The sequence below is a fragment of the Coturnix japonica genome, chromosome 4 (assembly GCF_001577835.2).
Source record: "Coturnix japonica isolate 7356 chromosome 4, Coturnix japonica 2.1, whole genome shotgun sequence".
Classification (NCBI taxonomy): Eukaryota; Metazoa; Chordata; class Aves; order Galliformes; family Phasianidae; genus Coturnix; species Coturnix japonica.
The window spans coordinates 46,737,949-46,762,343 of record NC_029519.1 but is presented as its reverse complement, the minus strand read 5'-3'; the positions used below and the strand labels follow the sequence as shown (position 1 = coordinate 46,762,343).

General features: G+C 36.6%; 2 long non-coding RNA genes across 7 annotated transcripts in view; both read right to left on the bottom strand.

Annotated features, from left to right (window-relative positions):
• The window catches only part of LOC107313573, an 80,183-nt gene extending 65,446 nt beyond the window's left edge, over positions 1 to 14,737 (bottom strand). For both annotated transcript variants that reach the window (XR_001555066.2, XR_001555067.2), the window contains exon 1: positions 13,941 to 14,737. This is a non-coding gene — a long non-coding RNA (uncharacterized LOC107313573). The remainder of the gene's footprint in view (positions 1 to 13,940) is intronic.
• Positions 14,738 to 19,781: 5,044 nt separating this feature from the next.
• LOC107313578 overlaps positions 19,782 to 24,395 on the bottom strand; it is a 108,629-nt gene continuing 104,015 nt past the window's right edge. For 4 of the 5 annotated variants that reach the window (XR_004307113.1, XR_004307117.1, XR_004307115.1 and 1 more), the window contains 3 exons: positions 23,702 to 23,961; positions 21,204 to 23,132; positions 19,782 to 20,517 (listed from right to left, as the gene is read on the bottom strand). This is a non-coding gene — a long non-coding RNA (uncharacterized LOC107313578). The remainder of the gene's footprint in view (positions 20,518 to 21,203; positions 23,133 to 23,701; positions 23,962 to 24,395) is intronic. The other variant, XR_004307114.1, reaches the window with a different exon arrangement.

Sequence of the window (24,395 nt, the reverse complement as noted above, 5' to 3'; positions counted from 1 at the left end):
TGAAAATGTACTGTAATGAACTAGCTTAAATATTGAAACAAAATGTCTTGTTCACTTTTCCACATTCAAGTTATTATTGCTTTTTTTTTTCTTTCTTTTTTTTTTTTTTTTTCTTTTTTAACCTACTTGTTAAACAGAAGAAACAGAAGTTTTCTTGTAAGTAGTGATTTAAGGAATTTTTCAAGTTTTCGCTTAAATATTTAAACTTTCTCATAGTGTATTTTACAGAATCACAAGGTTGGAATGATCATCTAGTCCAACCATCCTCCCTTTACCATACCTGCAGAAAACCCCTAAACCATATCTCATAGCTCCCTATCCAGATGTTTCTTGAACACTGCCAGTGACAGCGACTCCACCACCTCCCCGGGCAGGCTATTCCAGTGCCTGACCACTCTCTTAGAAAAAAAAGTTCCATATTATGAATTAATTTGCATCTGTCAATTTTTGACAGTTCTGTTCTTTTCATATATTCAAAACAATAAGATTCCACATCCTTTAAAAAAAATAGTTTTTTATTTTTTATTTAATGCCATAGGTTAAAAAGAGATTCCTCCTTCTAGATACCTATTCCAGACAAGTATGAATGATGTCACTTCTGTACAATACACACAAATACATGATAATATACTACTTAGACCCCTAAGGAGTAGAATGGGATATATCTTTATATGTAAACAGAAGTTGTAGCTGGTCTGCTGCATTGGCCTCCATTGCTTATTCTCATGGATGTAACCAGTGTTACCTTGCTCAGAAAGAAAACCATATCCCTCAGCCTGACTGTAGATCAGCCAGTGGTGGTGACACACTAGAATAGGATTCGCAGAGGCTGTGTATGCCCCATCCTAGAGGCATTAAAGGCCAGGCTGGATGTGACTCTGGGCAGCCTGGTCTGGTGGCTGGAGACCCTGCAGATAGCAGGGGAGTTGAAACTACATGATCACTGTGGTCCTTTTCAACCCAGGCCATTCTATAATTCTATGACACGTGCTCAAACACTACTGTTGAACACAAGGTACCAATTAAATCTTAGTTCAGTTTATTTTAAAAGTTTACACCACAATACCTTCTAAATTTTTGAAGAAAACTCAGCAATCAATCTTTCAATTCCCTTTTGCAGAACATTCTATCCAGAAAGTAGGTTTTCTAGACACTTTTAGGCAGTTTCAGTTGTGTTCTATTCCTAGATGCATTCTTGTTGGACTTAGTAGGATTTCTGTGCAAATTGTATAGTGTTTATTTTTTAAATGTGAAATTATAAAAACCAAGAAAATGTATAATGGCATACATACATGTATATGACAATGTACACACATAATTTACTCCAATGCACAGAATACAGCAGAGTAAAAGAAAAATACAGATAGTCTTTTATTACTATAGGCATTTTTTCTGTTGCAGTAATTCAAACAATAACTAAGAACTTTAGAAGAATTTCATGGAGATAATTCAAGGCATGCTATAATTTAATATTTTCAAAGATTTTCTTATCTCTTTTTTTTCTGGCTTACTGCCTTCTGTTGCTTCACACAGTAAATTACATTCCACATTTGCCAAGATTTTTTAGTTTTTTTGTTGTTGTTGTTGTTAGGTTTTGGTTTTGTTGGGTCTTTTTTGACCATCATATTTCCATTCCTTTTGTTTTTTAGGGACAAGAAAAGGGAAGAAGAAAATATTTTTCCTTTTAATTCTTTCCTTTTCCATAGAATGCCAGTTCTTAGAGCCATGGGACCTGCTATCAGTATGCTTACATCTGAATTAGGGACACTGACATTAACAGTAGTAACAAAACTAATGATAGAAAGAATTACTACTGAGAAAATATTTTATGAATTGAAAATACTATTCCAATGTTGAACTGGATTCTTCTCTGGAATAGTTTTTCCTTTTTAATTGTTATTATATAGGGAATTTTATAACTGATGCACTCCTTTTATCTCTTATTTCTTGATAGATCTATGAATTTTGCTTAGTGTATATACAGTGATTTCTCCCTCTTACAGACATAAATCTCCAAACTTATATCCCTTTTTATTCCTGACTGCAGAAACTTCTGCTTTGCTGTTTTGCAGTGTTGTTGTATTGTGGCTTTAACGGAACAAGTAGAATTGAACCCATCACTTGTTACATAAAAAGATGTTCATGTGAAGAACATGTGATCTCTTTTTTGTTGTCTCTTAGCTTCTTACGAAAAGATGGTGGAGGGAAGACCCAGGTACAGATAAGGTGATTTTGTAGCCTACATGTTTATGTGCAAAGTAGGACCTTCATGGACCAAGATTCATCTCAGTGGTGTCCAGGGATAGAACAAGAGGCAATAGGCACACACTGAACACAGAAAGTTCTATCTAAACATAAGAAAAATAAAATTCAACATGAAGATGATCAAAGTATCACACAGGTTGCCCAGAGGAGTTGTTGGATGTTCCTTGTTGGAGTTCAAAAATACCTGATTGGACATAGCTTTGAGTGACCTCCTCTAGCTGACCCTGCTTGAGCAGGGAGTTTGGACTAGGCAGTATCCAGAAGTCCCTTCCCTTATCAGCCTCTCTATGATTCTCCCATTCAGTGAAAGAAAACACTGCATAAGCAACAGATGTTTTGCAGACATACCCCTACGCATTCTCTGGCTCCATCAGGTCTTCTCAACCTTGAATGGAAGGGGCCATCTGTAAGAGCAGGAGGGGAAATCTTTCCTCCCCGTTCATTGCTTCCTTGGCTGCTTCCCCTTGGAGATAACTCACTGAGGCCTTCATCATGCTAATTCTTATGCACGCGATAAACTATCACAGGAGAGATTCCACTAAAGTTAATAATGTTACTGATGTGGTTGGAGTTCAGACGTACACAAACATGCCTGGAGGATAAGCCCTACAAGCTGTTTTTCTTTAAGCTGTTTTGGTGTTTTCAGCAGTAGCAACATCTGACTGCTGGAATGTAGAAAGATGTCAGATGGTGATACCAGTATCACTCTGGTGAAGGCAGCACCATTTCAGGCTCTTGTAACTTCAGCAGTTTAAAAGCTTTGGGATTCAAGTCTAGTGTAAATATCCAGTCAAACAATCACTATCAGGTGCTGAAGAAACAGGAGAAGGTTTCAAAGCATCTCCTGTGCCAGGTCACCCAGCATTCTGAAAGGAAAGGAGTGCCTAGGAAAGTTCTTGACTTCCTGCTGTTATTTTAAAAAAAAAGCCTTTCAACTGTCAAGCAAGAAAGAACTAAGCTATTGTAATCACCAGAACTCTCACTTCCCACGGGGAAGAAATATTTCAGGGCTTCGTTACATCTCCAAATATATAATTAGCTAAGCTCTCATTAAAATACCTGCCACACTTAATTTAATCCTTTGAAGCAGTCAGGGCTGAAAACAATACCACTCTTTCCTGCTACAGAAACAGCCATGATTATAGGGCATTGTAATATTAAGTCAAATGCCTCTGGAAATTCAATAAAACGAACTTCCATGAGAGTACCTGATGATCAGGTCCCTAAGCAGTGGCTGGTAGCAGCTAACCTATCCTTCCCATTGTATGATTCCAGTGATTTCATGTATTTTCAATAGAAAAATCCGATATTTCACATATTTTGATATCATTTACAAAATCATATGATAAAGGAAGTAAAATATGAGTTAAGGAAAATCTGTAAAATGCCATTTTGGGAACAAGGATGACATTGACACACTAATTTCAATAATAGTAGCTCATCTTAGATCCTACTCACATTTGCAGTCTTCTATTTATTGCACTGAACACTAGGTTGCAGACATTTCCAATATAGTATAAAAACTTAAAATAGCAGACTTAGTTGTCACTTCTGGGGAAAGAAAAAAAATAAAAATAAAAATAAAAATAAAAATAAAAATAAAAATAAAAATAAAAATAAAAATAAAAATAAAAATAAAAATAAAAATAAAAATAAAAATAANAATAAAAATAAAAATAAAAATAAAAATAAAAATAAAAATAAAAATAAAAATAAAAATAAAAATAAAAATAAAAATAAAAATAAAAATAAAAAAAATTGCTATTGGGTACTGCCCAAGATCACACAATAAGCCATGGGCAAAGCTAGATATAATACACCTTTCTAATTAATAAAACCCATGAAAAAGACCAGCTAGATGCATGTGAAGTTCCACTTATTAATCATCTGAATCGTTTTTGTCTTATGTGCTATTCTGGGAAAGAAACATTTTGAAAATGTAAAAATAAATAAATAAATAAAGACTGGACCAGGCTCTGAGCAATCTGCTGTCAATGATAGCCCTGTTCATTGCAGGTGAGTTGGACTAGGTGACCTTTAAAGATCCCTTCCAACCCAAAATTTCTATAATTCTATGATTTTGTGATTCTATCAAGACAGTATTCTGCCCATCTAATTTTTTATGTAGTTGGATATAAATATTATACTTTTTAAATTTACCATTGTTGTTGTATCTAATTGCTTTACAATGGTTAGAAGATAAACTAAAGATGAAAGTAATTTTTCTCCTCATTAGATTTCTTTTTAGCCTACAGATTTGTTTTTTAAAGAAAATGAATAATGTGTAGGAAGATCTGTGCCAATTATGAACAAATTTCTCAAATGAAAATAAAATGTGTCAGTTTAAATTGCAGAGCAACTAAAAACAACTAGTGCCTAGGTCTAACTCCTTCAGAGATCACTGGTCTCCAGCTATAAGAGGACTTGAGTAGCAGAAAGGAGTATGATGCTGTAGAGAAGTCAATACAGAGTACCTGTGTGTGATAAAGTCATCAGCCATGTTATGATTATTTAAATTCTTCTTCAGCTAACATTACTTTATTTGCAGTTGTCCAGCTTTTCTTCAGCTATTAGCTGCTAAGAACTCTATAAATATTGGACTTATGTTTGAAACGTTTTGTTGTTGTTTTTAAAAGAAACCCCACTGTGAACTTTTGCTGTTTATTGATTTGTGGATTATTTGTGTGTTTAGTTGTGTCACCTAAATTTAACTGAAAATCCTAAATTAATTAATTGGAAAAAGCCCACAATAGGGCCTGACAGTCTGTTATGTGCTGCTCAGCAGTGATACTAGATTAATTTGCAAGCTCCTTTAGAAGATTAATAGTAAATAATAGAAAAATGGAAATCACTTCCAAGTGAAAAGGACCAAAATGAAAGCATCCTGCTAGCTGTAAGATACTAAGAGTTCAGCCGTTGCTTAAGAGCATTAGAATCACAAGTTCTGGTTCTACAAAGTATCACAAATGTGTTTCACTTTAAACATCAGTAGTAATATTGTCTTTGTTGAGCTTCCTTGATACACTTAGATGTACTGATGTATTATATTCATGCCAGAAAGAAAATCCTACTGAGATATTATCCTAAGTATGGGTCCTCCTTTTTCTACTAATGCGCGTGCAACAAAATCTGGACAATTAATGATGGGAGGCATTGCTAAAAATCCTAGCTTCCAGTTGAAAACATGGAATGCCCACTCAGAAAACTTGAACAGAAACTCTGTTACATTAGACAGGAGCATCTGCTTCTAAAATAAGCTGTGAAGGATACCCCAGACTTTTCATTCAGCATAGCCTTTTTATTATTTATCATCTTAATTCATTTTGATGCTACTTTCATATTAAAGTAAGTCTATTACTTTGCTGGCACATAATAGATTCATAAATACTTATATACAAATTTACTATATGAAACATCTTGCAGGTAGAGAGGTACAGTTCCTAATGTCAAAATTACAACACAGGCTATACCACACTTTTTTTCCTTAAGATAACATAGGAAAATATTGAGCAGTTTAACTGACTGAAACAATCTCAGTTTTGTCAGACGGAATGGTTGCCTACCTCTTCATGTGGAACTAAAAGCTTTTGTTAAAGTACAGATGAATTACTCCACTTTAACTCTGGGGAAAAAAAAAAGAAAAAAAAAAAAAAAGAAATTGGCTGTGCATTTGTTCATTAAATCCAGATGTTACATTATTGACTGTCCATAGTTGTTTTCATTAATAAATCATGACTGAAGGATTTTGTTTTGCAAGATGGATTTTGTTTTGTTTCCTACTTAGGAACTCCAGTCAACAATAGTACAATACTCTGTTTTCAGAACAGTATATGCTGTACTGAGAGCAGTACCTAAAATATCTATAAATTCTAGAACAGAAAGTGCAGGCCTATTTTCCTGGGAAAACTGAAAACGAACAAAATCAATTTCATAGATGATTCAGATGTTAATGCCTACCTTGTGTCTGAGACAAAAATAAGCACAGACGTACAGATATTCTTTAACTCAGGTGAAAGAGAAGTCATTTTCCAACTGTGCTGCAACTGCATTTAATGGAAAACTCACATTTAATCTCTTCCTCAGTCCTGTCTCTCAAGCACGATGAGAGAGAGGGAGTGCTTCCATAATTTTCACTACAGAAATTATCATAGAATCCTTTGAGTTGCAAGGGACTTTAAATGCCATTAGTCCAACTTCCCCAGAATGAAGAGGGACACCTACAGCAACCTCAGGCTGTCCAGAGTCCTGTCCAGCCTGATTTTGAATGTCTCCATGGATGAGGCATCCATCTCCTCTCTGGGAAGTCTCTACCAGTGCTTCACTACCAAGAAGAGAAAGATGAGCTGTACATAAAATAATATATGTAACAAAAAAGACAATAAGACAATAATCTGTTTTGCATAATTTGGTTAAGACAAGATATATTAATACAGTAATCATAGAATCATAGAACCACTCAGGTTGGAAAAAACCTTAAAGATACTCTAGTCCAACCATGACCTAACTGTATTGCCCTAACAAACCTCCACTAAATCATATCCCTGAGCACCACATCCAAACGGTTTTTAAACACATTCAGGGATGGTGACTCAGCCACCTCCCTGGGGAGCCTATTCCAGTGCTTAACAACACTTTCTGTAAAGAAGATTTTTTAATATCAAACCTAAACTTACTCTAGTGCAACCTGAGGCCATTTCCCCTTGTCCTGTCACCTGTCACCAGTGAGAAGAGAACAGCCCTGCTCTTGCTGCAATCACCTTTCAGGTACTGGAAGAGAGCAATAAGGTCTCCCCTCAGCCTCTTTTTCCCCAGACTAAACAGCCCTAGTTCCTTCAGCCTCTCATAGGGCATATTCTGCAAGCTTTTCACAACCCTTGTTGCCCTTCTTTGGACCTGCCCCAGCACCTCAGTGTCCTTTCTGTACTGAGGTGCCCAAAACTGAATGCAGTGCTTGAGAAGAGGCCTCACCTATGCTGAGTACAGGGGCAGGATGACTTCCCTAGTCCTGCTCACCACACCATTCCTGATATTAGCCAGGATACCATTGGCCTTTTTGGCCACCTGGGCACACTGCTGGCTCATATTCAGCTGACTTTCCATCAGCACAGCAAGGTCCCTTTTCATCAGGCAGCTTTCCAGCAACACCTCCCCAAGCCTGTAGGATTGCCTGGGGTTGTTGTGACCAAAATGCAGGACCTGACACTTTGCCCTGTTGAAGCTCACACAGTTTGCCTTGGCTATCCAGATCCCTCTGTAGTGCCCTTCTCCCCTCTTTCAGATAAACACTCCCTCCCAGCTTGGTGTCATCTGCAGAGGTACTGAGGGTGCACTCAATCCCCTTATCAAGAAAATTAATAAAGATGTTAAACAGAAGCAGCCCCAGTACCAAGCCCTGGAGGATGCAGCTCCTGACCAGCCACCAAGTGGATTTAACCCCATTGATCACAACATTTTGGGTCTGGTCATCCAGCCAGTGTTTCACCCATTGGAGAGTATGTCCATCCAAACTGTGGGCAGCCAGATTCTCCATGAGGATGTTGTGGGGGACAGTGTCAAAGATATTACTGAAGTCCAGGTAGACCACATCGACAGCCTTATGCTCATCCACTAAGCAGGTCACCATGACATAGAATGCAATCAGGTTTGTCAGACAGGGTCTACTATTTGTTAACCCATGTTTACTGAGCCCAGTCCCCTGGTTGACCTTTAACTGATCTATTAACTGGACCACTTAATATATACTATAGACTAGATATATTTTCTGATGGAAACTTTTCCAGAAGTATGATAAATCAGTGACAACATTAAAGTGAATATGTTAAATTGCATACTCAGTGAGTATGTCAAGATAATTGGGAAAATGGAAAATATTATTTCCTTACTTCTATTATGCATTTATATTTTAGGATTGCATAACTGTCTTTCTAAACGTAATCAGTGTAATCATCCATGCCCTTCATCAAATGTACATATATATAAAATATATAAACTACTAACAGGACCCCAGTTTGTTCAAGGGATGACCGTTATGTTAAAAAAGACCAATTGTGTTTACACTTAAGAAAACAAAATGCTACTCAGGAAAAAGAAAAGCAAATCTTGGTATCATGCACTTCATCTTTCATAATTAGTTTTACTGTCCATGCATGGGCAGTTGCATTTGACTGTCCCACATGCCTACTTCAAGCTGTAGTTCAGCCTCAGCCTCGAGTTTCAGGGATTTGACATGTCATTGTTTATCTTCCTACTTTATGCGGCAAAGAAACATTTACAGCCTCCTGACCCTTTGCATTGTGTCTCTAAGTACAGCATATAAATTTATGTGCATACCAGGAGTCCCTTTGCATCTCATGAAATCCACATGTAATTTTCTGTGCCCATATTCCATCATATTTTTACATGAACACATGGCTTTTATAACAGGTCCTGCTCATAATTTGAGGCCTGCCTTTTTCTGCAATTCAGCCATGGAATGGATTTTTCATTAATAGGGCCCTAAGACTTTACACTTGACTTTGGAAAAAGAGCAGGCACTGGTGCCAAGTTTTGAACTACACAATCATAATGCAGTCTGTTGTGTCACACACATTCAAAAATGTAATTCCATAATACAGATCCCCATAAGGGCCTTGGTGGGCATCAAATAAGAAAGAGCATTTGGCAGAAATACTCCTGAGGATGTTGCTATGGGCAACTCCTGATTTAGAAATAATATGGCTGTGTGTGAGCAGTGGAACTTTGGGGATTTCTTCACTCAAGTAAGTACTGTGCTAGGATGTGAGGATATTTAACGAAGTGTATTAGTTACTCATTTAGCACAAATAACTTCCTTTTTCTCTAAGGCATTATTTGGCTATCTTCTAGCTCCATTTATCTTAAAAGGCTCCTCCACATCATCATCCAGTTCTAAAAGAAAGGCACGTTCCTGTATCAGGAGTGTCCTTAATTTTAATTCAAACAGGTCTGTTTATTCTGTAATTCAAAGAAATCTGTAAGGTGGGGAAATACTACCAAGTGCCTGTCACTAATATCTTGAATTGTCATTGTACGTTCCATCTCAAAATCTTGAGGACCTCTAGAAATACATCAGTAACTCTGCTTTCAAGTTCCGCACATTTTTATAAAGCATTATCTTTCACATTTAACATTAAAGAAATATTTGAACCCCTTGTGGAAACCCTGCCATCTGTACTTTCAGAACGGGTAAAAAGGAAATATAAATGTTCTTACAAAATGTGTGAAGATTTAAGAGACAAGAAATCTTTTGGCAGAGCCAAAATACCTTTTACTTGGGACAGACTACACCTACACTGCATTTCCATTATTTTAGATCAAGTGATTTTATACAGTAAAACAAAAGTAACTAGCTTTTTAAAGGGTGGATGTTTCTCTGATCTTAGAGAACAATCTGTGCAGTGCCTGGGACTCCAGACATCATTATATAAATAAACAAGTTAATGACAAATTAGGAGTAAAGTCTACATGTCCTGTATACTCTTTTAGATTCCAGGTTTTGGTTGGATTTGCCATCCATATGTATTTATTTTGTGAGAAAATTAATTGAAAAGCACTTGTCCTTTTTTTTTTTTAGGGGTGGAGGGGGTGGGGGGGGAGGGGGAAAAAAAACAGAACTAAACTAAATTTTAACAAAGTTCAAATTATTAATTAATTAGCAAATGCAAGATTGTACATGTATTACTCAACATCTTCACCACACCAATATGTCTGCGCTTTGAACTTTGCCTGAGGGTGTTGTCCCTGGACGTGAGAGAGTCAACATCTTGGATCTCCTTTGAGATGGTAGACTGCCAATCTGCACTAATTGTGGAGGTGGTTTATTTCACATACACTCCATAACTGTCAACCAGCAACAAGGCCAAAACCATCGACTTTTTTAATTCAACCTTTATTATCTGTTTATCATTATATGCATTTGCAAGGTATGCATCATTGCAGCATCTGGACACACTTTGCAATTACATGGACCAGAACTGAATCTACTGGCACTGTTAATACTGTTAAACATTTATTATATTCCAGCATTGTTTCTATTGTTTTGCACAAAGTCTGCAACCACTGGAAAGACAGACTTTGTCCCAGGGAGCTCACAGTACAGACCAGCAAATCTTTTCAACTAGCACAACAATGGCATTACAGGGCCAGATCCTGGCTTCCCTTCTTGATGTTAATGAAAAACAGAATTTAAGCTAGACCTCTGTGAAGACCAAGGCCAATAAAAAATAAAATAAAATAAAGCATTTGTACGTGGTTGAGAACAAAACATTTATTTCAATACTTGCGTAATACTGGTTCCCCATAAGACAGCCATGTGTCAGGTAACATAATTATATTTCTGTAACACATACTCCTTTATAGAATACAAACTTTGATACATACACTTAATAGATACTTCACTTTACCTCCTGGAATTAAAAGTTATGTTTCTGAATATCTCCTGAGCTTCATATACATTGAAAACTCTGAAATTATATTGGCTGTAGCTGTAGAGGTTCGAAGCTCTGAAATCCAATGTGTGCCACTCCTAGCTACCTAGAATTTAATTTCATTATTTTATCGAAAACTTGTTTCAGCTTCTGGTATTTCCCAGTGGATGTGGATAATACTTTACATAAAATATTTCAGATTGTTGGTATGGTAGAAGCACATTGTGGGTGCAGACTGAGAAGGAAAAAGCAAAGCTATCGATCAGGAGGAGTGAGCAAATCTCAGATTTAGGATGTCAAGACTGAAGTCAGGTAGCTGTGTTGAAAGGAAAAGACTTTATGAACATACTTAAAAAAATTCTGTTGAAGTGAAAAAGTTGTGTTAGATGTCATTGTTTCATGGTGTGTGATGTCACTCAGTCCTGGATGGGAATATAAGCTGATTCCTTTAGATTTTATGAATAATTTTTTCCTTATGCATTAGCCATTTTTAACTTGATATCATCTTGGATTACACATATTTGGACATGTAACTAATTTTACACTCTTGACTTACATCACGGTAAAGCACTTCTACGTTGTGATTTTAGAGCCCCACATACAGCAGGATCTCACTGTTAAGGTTGATTTGTTATCCTTATAAAGCACTTTAGTTTGTTCTTTTCAAGTGTGTCAGCATTTTTCACCATTCCCTTTAAGCCAAAACAAATAATATCTTTAGATTAAAAAGCAAAACAATTCAAGCCTTCTGTGTTTTTCATTAACTGACAAGATTCTAAAACAAGGATAATGGAGTTAAGCCAATTCATTAGATGTACATTTATCCTGATTAATTTTTAGTAAATATTGATGAATTGGAAATGGGAAGCCAATGTTTCAAGTTGAAGCATGCTACACTATTAGCTTGTAATGCCCTAAAAAGAAACCAATAAAAAACTTAAGGGAAAGCAAAAATACTGTATACCCAGGTTTCTGCTTACAATAGAGTCTGAAACTGGATATGCTAAACCAGACAGACTATGGCTCTGTAGACAGTCAGCACTATGAGAATAAGAATTACCTTCCCTTGTCCATGACTCTTATTTTGTAAAGCCAAGTGAACGCGTCTTGTGCAACCTGTGTTGCAACAACAACAAAAAAAGCCCAAGATAGGTCTCTGCAATGGCTTTTTAAATTCACAAAGCTGCTTTTCTCCAAAGATAGACTCCTAGCTCAGACACGAAAGAGCTGTAAAAGTCCACCAATCACATTGCCTCAAGGTTCCCCTATCCTTTGTATTGGTCTGCATTGTGAAAAGTACCATACATTTTGTGAAGCAATTTAATTAAAATAAGTAGAAAGCTTGGAGCTTTTTCTTCATGTCAAACATACATATGGAAGAATCTCTTCAACCTCTTACAGAGAAAGGAATTTACACCAATTATACAGAATTAATATTCATGTAAGACCATCTTACATATTCTAAAGCTTAGGATGAATTTTGTTAGTGAAGTCCATGAGGCTCTTAACACAGATGCCTTTAGACAGACACACTCAGTTACATACACACACATCTATATGAGACTTCCAAAGGCTTAACTAAATGGGCATAATCCTGCATAACCTAGCAAAACTTCTGGACACATTCTGCTTTCCAGAAATCCAGCTGGCTCTGGTATTTTGTTAGAGGGAAGTGAATGTAAGTAGGGTATTTGGATAAATATTTATTTATTCACAATTATGTCATCCGCTGGATGTTCCACTATTTTTCTGGCAAAATAACTGATAAAAGGGAAAGAGTAAAATGCTTGAATGAATGTATGTCTTGTCACTGTTTTGCTTTGCTTACAGCAAAACAAGAATGTAGTGGCAAGGAAACCCTCACCCAAATCATGAAAACATTCCATATGGACTTGGTTTTACTATTGCCAGCTGAATATTCACCCTCTTAATCTTTTTCCTCAGAAATTGATGGAGATGAACTAGCTCATTTCATACATGTATGTAAGTACACATTCATAAATACAGTATTCTTGTAATTACAACCTATTTTTATTAAACATATCCAAAGATTTTGGGAAAATGCATTGTTTAATAAAATCATACTTTGCTAATAACAATTTGTAAGAGCTCAGATTACACAATACACTATTCTTTACAGCTTTTTAAGGAGGAATAACTTTGGAAAGCAATGTATACTCCATTTGAAGCTGCAGATGCTATAACAAATTCACATTTCAATTTGATCACATAGTAAATAGTACCACAAAATTGTGTGAAAATGCCCAGCCCTTACAATTCATGTGAATGTTTCCCATATAGCCTACGTGCATACCGTGTGTACTTTTGTGTGCATTTTCATACTCCTGGTTGTTCTACATGTCTTGAATTACAGACAGTCTCTGGAGAGACTACAAAAGAAGATCCTTGGGCCTTAACAAAGATTAATTTTATGAAGAAGCAAGCTCCAGAAACCATTCAAAAGAGCCAAATATTTTCAGGAAATACCTAATATCTTTGGATACAGTCATTGCTCTTCCCTCATACCAGAGGGAGACAAGTACTGCAGTGTAGACTACCTCCCAGACTCCACCCACTCCAGAGAACAGAGCTGGTAACAGCATACCCACCACTTATCTTATTTACCATTTGGAACAAACATATTTCATTTTGTTATTCCCTAATCTGCTGTGACATGGTGGTTCTTATTCCCCATAACTGAAAAGAGATAAAGACATATGACATTAAAAAAAAGTAATAAAAGAGATCTCTAAACATGAGCTTATTTTATCTTATTATTCCATCGGTCAGCTTGTTTTAGCACATTTTCACCTTTTTTTATCAAAGTTCAGAACATATCAGAGAGTGCAAGGATGTTTTGCATCCATCAAGTTCACAGAGGAAAAAAATAAAAAATAAATATATATATATATTTTATGTAGCAAAGATATTCTGGAGAGGAACTAGATCATACTACTCACTAGCACCCTGCCTGCAAGACATCAGAAACAAGCACGCAAAATTTTGACTGTAAAAAATTTCTTGCGACCCTGGATCTGAAGTACATTCTCCTCCATGGTCGTTTGCTACCACCTTCCATAGAGATGATTAATGTATGCTAACAGTTTAAAAGTAAAGTAGAAAAGTAGATGCAACAACCAGAAAAGTCAACGTAGTAGAAGGATGATAAAGGGGAATTGTAGAAAAGGGACTAGGGCAAATAGAATAGCGTAACAAAAGAGAAGTACTCACCCATTTCCAAAGATCTAGCCTTGCAGGAAAACTCCAAACTCCACGAGAGAGAAATCTCCAACCAAAATCCCTTCCTCAGTGGTAGTGAGCCCTCAAATGAGGTTTAAGAGAGGTGCAGCCAGGCTGCACAGGTGAATTGTCTTTACCTGTGCTCCCATGGCTGACAGGTTCTTTCCCCAGGTGCTTAATCAGTGGTTCAGGCCATGACTCAGCAGTTACTGAACAAAAGGATTTTTATTTTGTTTTCTTTAGTAAAAAGTAAGGGAATTATTAACTGCTGAGTATAGGAGCCAAAAAAACACCCTGTGATCACATTTGCGCAACCGAAAGATTCAGATTGAAGTCTTTATTCAGGAGAGATTGCTGGGCAATAGTTTATCTATATTGTTTTCTCTCTCCTTTTCTCTCTCTTTTCCTCTGTTTTTTTGTTTTCTATTCCCAACAAATCCCATAGCAGCTAGGGCTTTGTCCTTAGCCTCTGGGAATCTGAGAAGCTTTAGTAGAAAATTAAGTGATGAGTTGGGTTCAGGGCTCAACCTCCCATCTCTTGGCATCTGCTCTTCTATGAACTGCCCTCTGATCCTGTTCTTTCAGGGAGGTTTTCCAGACTGAATAAATAACACAGATATTGGCTGTGCAGCTGCAGATGGTGTCAGGTCATGATTTCTGTCCCTTGGGACTGTCATTATTTTGAGATGAATGCTGTGGTAGAATGAAATATTTTAGTTAACTTTCATACATCTTGAAACAAGTTTTTCAAGCTTCAACTTCAGCAGTGATGAAGACTTATGCCAACATGAAGCAGTGACTAGATTATCTTCCTACAGTTTTCATTTTCTCTTACATATCACTCTGTTAATAGTTGTATGTATTAGCACTATCAATGACTTTTGAAATCATTTTAATGATTATAATTGTAATGTTTTAAGTTCATTCAAATAATTTGAAATATCACAGGGCACATGTTTGATACTGAAATCACCTGTAACTTCTTTTTAAATGAAGAGCAGTTACAATGCTACTTACTTACTACAGACTGAAATTTAAGCTGTTTCCTGTCCTCACTGTAACTTTTTAAATATGGAACAAATGCACAGAAATAAGAAGAAGAAAAAAAAAAAATGTAATTATGTAGTCAATCTTCCCTGTACAAATGGCTTTTCAATCTGATTTTTCACCTAACTTTTACTCAGAAACTTCTGTTGTCCTTCAGGTGCTTATTTTTCATTATTATTTTCATAAGTCTCCTCTGATTACCAAATAAGCCAGCAGCAGTTACTCTGAGGGTGTTTCCCATCAAAAATTGCAATCCCTTACCCCCCTGCCTCATCATTTTGATAACAATGATCCATATAAAGGAGGAAAACCGTATCTGATCTGAATATTGCCTCCAGGAAAAAGAGTAAAATGTTGATTTCTTGCCAGATCTACTGTCTTGGAACAACTCTTGCTAGGAAAGCTCACACCACTATTATTGCCATAAAAAAATCACATTCTTCTCTTCTTCTTACTGATTTTAGACCTGCAGTCTTTCTTCATTAAAAATGTTTTTTTAAATCTCTGCAGGTTTAGCCACCTGCAGAAGCTGCTGGCTATTGAAGCTGGTAAAAAAATAATAACAAGTAGACTTTATTTCTGATGATTTAACTCCAAAAATCTTGCACATGTGCTTAATTTAAAGTATGTGTGTATTCTCACTGGAATCAATGGGAATACACAGAAGACTAAAGGTAAGCAGATGTGTGAGTCGTAGTATACAGGTCTGAAATTAAGAAAATCTTTAACAAGTGAGAGCTGCAACGGAAGAGGAAATCTAAGATGACAGAAGCAATAAACAGCAATAATATAGTGAAGTCAATCAAAGACACATGTGCATCATGACCAACATCACAAAGTATTTCAAATCAAAAAATAAATTAATTGTAAAAGTTAATTCCTGATCACACATCTGTATCCCCTCAAAGGGCGATATCTGAAGGCATTGGAGCTGACTATTGAGAATGGACCTGAGTGAGTGAAAAAGTGAGTTTCAAATAACATTTTCACTGTACAAGAGAAGAAAAAGGTTACAGATATGTATCTTCAGTGGTGAGATGATCTCGTATAATGGCTGCATGTGAACGAGCCTCAGATAAGTTAAGGAAGAGAAGGTAAAAATGATCTAAACCAGAGTTGATAAAAGTGTAGGTGGAGAAAAAATAAGGAAGTAAAGGAAGTAGGAAGTACTGGAAATGCCATTACAATATTCTCTTCATTTTGGGTGATGACACTGGCTTGAGGGTTTTGCATAAACACTCCTAGGTACCACATTCCACAGCCAGAGCCAGAGAAGTACCTCCTCAACTCAGAATTCCTTCCTTCAAGTGTCTGATCACTATATATTTACAAAGTTACCCCTTTGGCACTAGGGGTATATATAGCAAAGATTCACAAATTATGCAGGCATTCAGTAGGGAGTAAAAACATTAAAAATGCCAATATTCATTCTAACGATATGAATTCTATCTTTGACATTAAGCATCTGTTTAAAGTGGTTTATTGTCTTGGCAACTATGCTTTTAGAATGATACTGAGAATGACAGATGACCTCTAATGATGATGGGGTGACTGGCATGTGGGTGGCTTGTGGTTGTAATTGTGGGTGGTCTGGAAGGGGAAGGAGATAGGATCTTACTGAGATTTTTGAAGGGAAAACACTTGTAGTAAATTTCTCAGCTCAAATTTATGATGTACATTACCTGTATCTTGGAAGCTTTACACTGACAGAGTCAGGGAGATTTTTCATGTCTTACACTCAGTGGGAGCTCACAGCACAGTTTAGTACAGGGCTTGTCCTTAACATTCATTTTGGCACTCATTCTGGTGCAGAGACAGGGCTGAGTCATGGCTCTTGGAGTCATAGCCACATCAGAAAACCCCTAAAGTTTGAGGGCACTTGAACTGATAGTTTTGGCCCAAATCATCTCTGATCTTCTGTAAACAATTTGGCATTCTTCCAGTTTGTGCATAGTTGGTGAATGATGTGAAAAGAAAGAAAATAAGTATGCTAAAATAATCCTTTCACCCCCTGTTGCGTGTGTGAATGAAACAGAGTCCATCAGAAAGGAGAGTATCTGCCAGTATCAGCAGGGAGGTTATTATCTCTGCATATGTTGTTTGCTGAGGAAATCCCTGTTAAGAACCATAGTGGTGATATGCAGAATGATGGAAGGATGTATTCGTATTGTACAAATATGCTTCCATCCAACTTCTTAATTTCTTGGGGCTCTTAAACCATTCTATGAGAGCAGTATGCCAACCCTAAGGAAATTAATTTGCACTTTGTCCAGCTTTACCAGAACGGGACAGAGTTCTTCAGACAACAACATTGCCAAACAGTGACGTTCTTGATGTGTTCATGAAAAAGACCTATGTGACACAGTTGGTGCTGATGCCAAAGGACTGGCCTGGATGAGTTGGGGTTGTCCATTTAGCCTGCTTCTTTCATGTCCTGTCTCTTTTCCCTTTCCACAAATGTACTAGTCTCTGTTTGTAAAAAGAACAGTAAAAACAAAGGGGAGTTGTGATCAGTGTGTTTTCTTAGCTGCCATATTTTTTAAATTTAACAGAGGTTAGCAAATTGCCAACAGGTGAGAAAGAGGGAGGGTGAGAGAAGACACATGTTGGTGTGCATGCCTGTTTATTCCCATCTGTTCTCAAACTGCTTTCAATTTCATGTGAGCACAAACCACAAGCAAATGCTGAAGGCAAGAGGAGGAACAGCACAAAATTAATGCACATGAAATCAAGATCAGCCCTTAATAAGGGACAGAGGAGAAAGATTCACATACTCACAAGAAACAGCTTGACAAAGAAAAAAAAAAGTCAATAACTACAGTAATTTTATAAAAGGAAGAGTAGGATCCCAAAATAAAAACTTCACCATTGGTGGTCACTGGTGTTGTGTTTAAGCTGTCATCTGTTGAATCTGGCAGTCTGCATGTCATTCAGTAGATAAATGCCTTTACCAGAGCCCTTTGGACAAGGAGAATATACAGCGCACACGTTTAGACCAGACTGCAAGGGCTGGGGAAGCTCTGTTGGTGGTCACAGACACCAAAGAATCAGGTATAGGAAATTCTGAGTAAGGGAGACGTACTTCGAGAGGAAAAAATAATGAGAAGCAAATCTTTTTTCCTTCTTCTTACCCAACATTTTGGTAATCCAAGCTGACTGAACTTTAATGTAGCCACTCATAAATTTAAGAATACACAAAGATTATGTTTGTGTGGCTAAACTGGAAGTGGTCTTTCCTTTCAGATAGCCACAGAGCCATACAATTTGCTTTGGGAAAGTAAGACATAAATTTTGTCTGTTCTCATCCCAGTTGCTATAAGGAACCACATATGAATAGTGGCACTGCCTACTCTGTAAACTATTAAACACACCACAGCTCATGCTAAAGCAAAGTGTTAACTGTGTGCCATGTGCTGAGTCTCAGCAAAGCAAAGAATAGTGGGATTTTTTATAAATTATTACATGGGCTTAGAAATCTTGAGCCTGTGCAAACATTAAAAAAATACTCAAAATATTTGAACTGGAAAACTCACTAATTTGCTGTAATGCCTGTGGATTTCTTAAAAAAATACAGGATCTTCATTTCCAGTCATCCTCTCAAATGTGAAGTGGTTTAATGAAACAGAATTCTAAACAATTTTATTGCAGCATGTTTTCATAGGCTATTTACAGTCATTTCAGTTTATTAATTTATGTACAGTTTGTCTCAGTTCTCAAACAAAAAAAAAAAAAACAACACAAAAACCTTTCCTGAGAGTAGCTTCAACCAAATTTTGCCTTTTGCGCCATTGTTCTTCAATGCATTCCATGGAAACAGGCACATTGCTGGAATCTCCCCCATTCACATCAGTGCTGGCACAAGGTTTTAAGAGACAGCAATTATGCTGATCAGCCTGAGGCATTTAAAGCCTATTTCTGGGGGCACTGCAGCCCATTACACTCCATCAAGAATGCTGAGATTTGGAAAAAACCCAGCACGTGCTGTAGTTTTTGAAGATGCTTCTGTGTGGCACAAAGCAGCTGGAAAACTCTCATTTGCATTTGTTGCTCCTGCCATGCCACTGCTCTTTGAGTATATTATCCAGATTTATTACTTAATTCTCACTTTTTTCCTTCCCTCTCAAGAGGCTATAACTAGGCTTAATGTTTTCTATGCTATCTGGTATAAAAGGACAAGAAAATTAGAGTTTTTATAGTGAAAGGCAGAGAATCCTTCGCAGACTATTTGTATTATCCAAGATATTTTCCATCAAATAATACAGAAGCAAGGTTTTTATAATACTACTTCTACAGAAATTTCCAGTTCCTTTTGTTTATTTCTAATCTACATCAACCAGGCCTCCTGCACTTTTGGGTGAGCACTTGCTTTATAGTCCAACACATGAATTATCTTCACATGCCAAAGAAAGCTTAAAAATTGCCCAGTCTATTTCAAAATCTAGAAAAAGCCCAAGTTGTGTCTGGCAGCAGCAGTATGCATTAAACATCCTCAAAGGAAGCTTTGTTATTAAGGAGAAGCAACCCATTTGGACCAAGTAGGACCAATATAAATCTTCATTCAGGACTCCACATACCAAAATCTATTCTGAAAGTAAATAAGTTTTTTATTCTTTCTCTTTTCCCCCATAATACTTATATCTCCTAGTCTCCCCACTTCTAGACTGTAATCTCCAATGAAATAAAAGACCTCTCTTTTAGGGCTTTATAAGGCTCTCCATCAGAGGTCTCTAATTCAATAAAAGACCTCTATACTCTTTTGCAGTCTAAGTATCAAATAAAGCGGAATCAAATGGAAACTCATTTTTATTATACAGAACAATGTTGCAATTTGACTTACTTTGGACTGACTTTCCAAAGTGTGCTGAAGAGAACAGCTTCTGCAACCCTCCAGGCAGAGATTGAAGAAGAATTTCTGTTCTTGCTACACTTATTTATAGGAATTCAAGCTATTAGCATTCCTCAAATTGCAACAAGCAGACACGGCTCAGTCTCCTCACTTTTGTCCAACAGCACACTCAGAACTACAAACCACAATGTATCAAACCAGACCTGACTGAAACTTCTTTGAGACATAAGAGGTCATTTAATCACTATCTCATCATTTTTCCACTTCTGCTCTGTAATAGAAAAATGAAGTGGAACTTCCATTGCTGTACTGGCTGTTTCGATGTTGTGTTGGAAAACTTAGTCCTACTGCGTCTGTGATGCAGTGTGAAGTAAAATGGACTATACATTGTTGAAAACTGTTTTATTTTGAAAAAACAAAAACAAAAGCACAAAACAATTGTCCATTAGTAACTATTCCTTCCACAGAGCAGTAATGCCATGTTTTCAAAGAAAGCTCCCAGAAGAGAAAACATAAACAATCCAGATGAATGTGCCAGAGAGCTGCCAACTTTTCTGATTCAACCCAGAGACCCTCAGTATTCTGTTGATGGTGCTAAGGTCTGGCTTGTGGAATCATGTGGTGACATGGATACTCAGCTTTCATTAATAAATAATTCACTTCTCATCCTTCAGACTGCAGAGGAAAAAACAAAAACAAGGACTAGAAGAGCACAGAAAAGGAGAAAACAAAATCCCCCCAAGTTCTTTACAGCTGCACTATTTTTGAACAATGCAACTTATTAAGGAGTTTCTGACTCATGATCTTGAACTACTTAGCAGCAGAAATTCACATGCTACATACATTTATCCAGATAGAACAGGCACCCTACGTGCACTCAGGCAGGCTTTGGGAGAGTTAGACACCCTCCTGCAGCCACAAGCTGGAGTTGGACTGCAGCTGGCTGGTTCCATCACACTGATGATGCCATATGGGTGACTAACCCATGCCTGCATCAATGATGCATCGAGAGAAGGATGTTCTGCTTAGGGAGACAGCATGTACATATTACTTGTTATTGCATGGGCAGGATCTGAATATCAGTAGTGCCAATAATAGCAATAACAATAATAACAATAACTTCAGTAATAACAATAATAATAACAGTAAATTAATTAAAGCCTTTTGTCTGTTCTATCTGCTGTGTTAATATGGTCAAGATAATCATAGAATCATAGAATCATTTGAGTTGGAGGACTCCCTTAAGGATCATCTGTTGGACCCAACATCCATGTAAAGAACAGGGATACCTATAGTTCCATCAGGTTGCTCAGAACTGTGTCCAGACTGAGCCTGAGTGTTTCCAGGGAGGGGATACTCACCACATCTATGAGGAAGCCCTTACATTATGTCAGTGCATCCAAACTACACAAATTCTTCTACCCAAAGGATCAAACCTGAACCAATAAAAAAGGTGGTCTCCTATTTTGTTGGCTGCTGAAAGAGGAAGGACAAGCTAGAGATATGCAAATTTAGAAATAGTTTCCCACCTGCCCATGAATCTGGAATATATGGAATTTAAGCACTGTGTTTGCAATATCTGGAACGTGGCTAAAATCATATGCAAATTAAAAAATAAAGATCTTGATGAGGAATTTGACTGAATGTACTTTAAGTATGCTAAAGCCAGCTGGGAATTTCTTTAAGCCCCAAAATGAAGTGAGGTTTCCGATGTAGACAACCCACAGTGGAGCAACAATACTGCATGAATTTTATGAGTTTCAATAACTGCTGTAATCAGAAAATTAGAAGTAACTGAAAAAAATCCCTTCAGCCCAATTTGCTACTCTATTAAACCAGTATAGCATCAGAGTAATATAATCATTTTCAATGGAGTTACGTTAGCATAAAATTGATGTCAGTGGCGGGTGAATCAAACCCCAAGATAGATATGAATTATGTACTTTCTATCTGATATTTTAATGTTGAAGTGAAAAAACATGGTGGAGTTGGGAATGAATCCCAAATGCAGTCATCCTGAATGGCTCGATAGAGAAGGATATGTTTCTAGTGCTAGTTTAATCACCCAATATGCAGAATATGTCATAAATGAGCACACCACCAAAACAACCTTGATGACACAGTGGTGTTTCTTTTTAAAGCAGCCTTCATTTACACACTGTCACTAATAAAACTTTGCGGGGCATTACAATGGTCAAACCCAAATATTTGGGTAAGATTTACAGATTATTATTTCATTTTGCTGAACACAAAATTAAAATATTTACCCTCTGGTATGAGGAACAATTTTGTAACTGTAATGTAAGCAAAGAACTTAGCTGTACTTTTTCTGTGTTATGTATCTACAAGAAAATACATAATTGCATTTAAAAAAAGAATGCTATGCTAATTAAAAACAACAAAAAAAAATAGACTTTTCAGTGAAGTAAGATTTTAACTAGAAAGAGCCAATTTATTTTTGTATCATGTGAAAAGTCCCAGTATTCTAATGTTTACTAGATATTTGCAAAATTACATGAAATTGCTTAAAAAATGGAAATCTGCAAAATAAGCAGAAACAAAGCATCTGTAAGTAATAAAACATCTGAACATAAAAATATCAACCAGGAGACAAATGTTGCCAAACATATACATAATTACTGTACTTCATTAAACCCAAGTCTGATGAATGTCAGTTAAACTTGCAAAAACATTTGAGATTCAATCTGCATTTGCACCACATCAGGATAATTCTATTAACTATAAGGTTATTCTGTAATTATGTAAGGTCAGTGGAGACCTGTTGGTATATGAGAAAGGGGGAACCAGGCACTTCACTTTTAGTCTGCCAGGAGAGACATAGCCACTTATGATTTCTGTGTCTTAAGTGGAATGAATGCAACAACTCCAAACTGCAATTTTTACTGCCAGGAATTGTACAACTCAAGCATGCAAAATGAAGCAATATGGTATTTTAGTGCCAAAGTAAGTCCCCTTAAAATTTCTGAAAAACTGCAGTTTGCCAACTCAATGTCTGTTGAATGCAACTAGGCAGTAATGAGAGATAAACATAGGAAGGTAAATGGCCAGCTTCCTGTACAAATACTTGACTTCATCTTAAATATTCAAAGCAAATCCCCTTACAGCCCTAATTCGAAACTGCATCCATTATTCTTTTGTTCCATACTTACATGGGGCTTTAGCATTGGTGCAGCAGATGGCATCACAGAAATCAGGACCCATCCTTAGTATCACCACGTGTTTAGGAAGCTCCACATGGTAGAACTGATGTTTTTTTCTGCTCCATAACACTGTAAGAACAATCCAGACTCTTCTATTTAATTTAGAGTTGGGTACATACTTAAATACACATTCATCTACCAGTACACTTGTGTCTTACAGGATGTTTCACTTATAGTATCCCAAATGCCACCTGAAGTCACAGACACTTTGCATATGATCCATAAATGATGTTCTGTTTCATATCAAATCTACTAAACCATAGAGACAGTATTGAAGATAAACACTGGTGCTTTGTCCTCAACTCAAAGTCTCACATATTAAATAACTTCATTTTCTGGTCTCTGATCCTAGTATTGTGGAAGTGATGTCTCATTTTAATTGTCTCTGAGTGTATCATTTTTAAAATATCCATGTAGGTTTCCTTGATTTTGCCATTTAGTCCACAGTTTAATTCATTACTTCTCCAGATACACAACTTGGGTGCATAGTCATAAAGAGAGTTACTTTTTACCTTTTTACAGCATCCTCTACAACCTTTGTTCAGACGATGTTTTTAAAGTCACCTGCCAAATTCCACAATTTACATTTCTGTTCTCTGCTTTCTTTGAAAAATGTATGATGAAACAACACATCATACCTCTGTACAAACAGAAAGATGCTGCCAAGTTTTTCTATATCCAATTCAACATAGATATTACTTGAACACAGAAAGCTGTTGGCTGGTGAGATTAAAATGCTCTTTGACTTATTTTCATGCTTTAGTATCCAGAAGGGAAATAAATGTTCTTTTCACAGCCTTTTGAAGCACTAAATGCATGTCTTGATTGATGTATATTTGTTCAGTGGTTCATGGACTGGACTGCAGAGAAGGCCATGTGATCATGTGGATTCACAGATCTATATTAGAGAAAAAAAAACAAAAAAAACAACTTTTCATGATATCAATCCACAGGTCTTTAGAAGAAGGTTTTTCAGTTTGTCTAGAAAATTCATGTTCAGACCTCTGGAAATCATTTCCCATGATTTAGATATGTTTACAGTAAATAAATCATGTGGTGGATTAACAGAAAACCCATGTCATGTTTTAGCTTGTGTCTTTAAGCTTGAGAGTTTATAAAAAGATTCAGCTACATTATTTATTTATTCATATATTTATTTATTCATTCATTCATTCATTCATTCATTCATTCATTCATTCATTCATTCATTCATTCATTCATTCCTACCAAAGAATAACAGAGGAACTAAATCTCCAGTAAAGATATGAGGTTTAACTTCATGTGAGGAGCTGTCTCCAATAGACTCTAGCTCAAAATCATCAACACACAGTT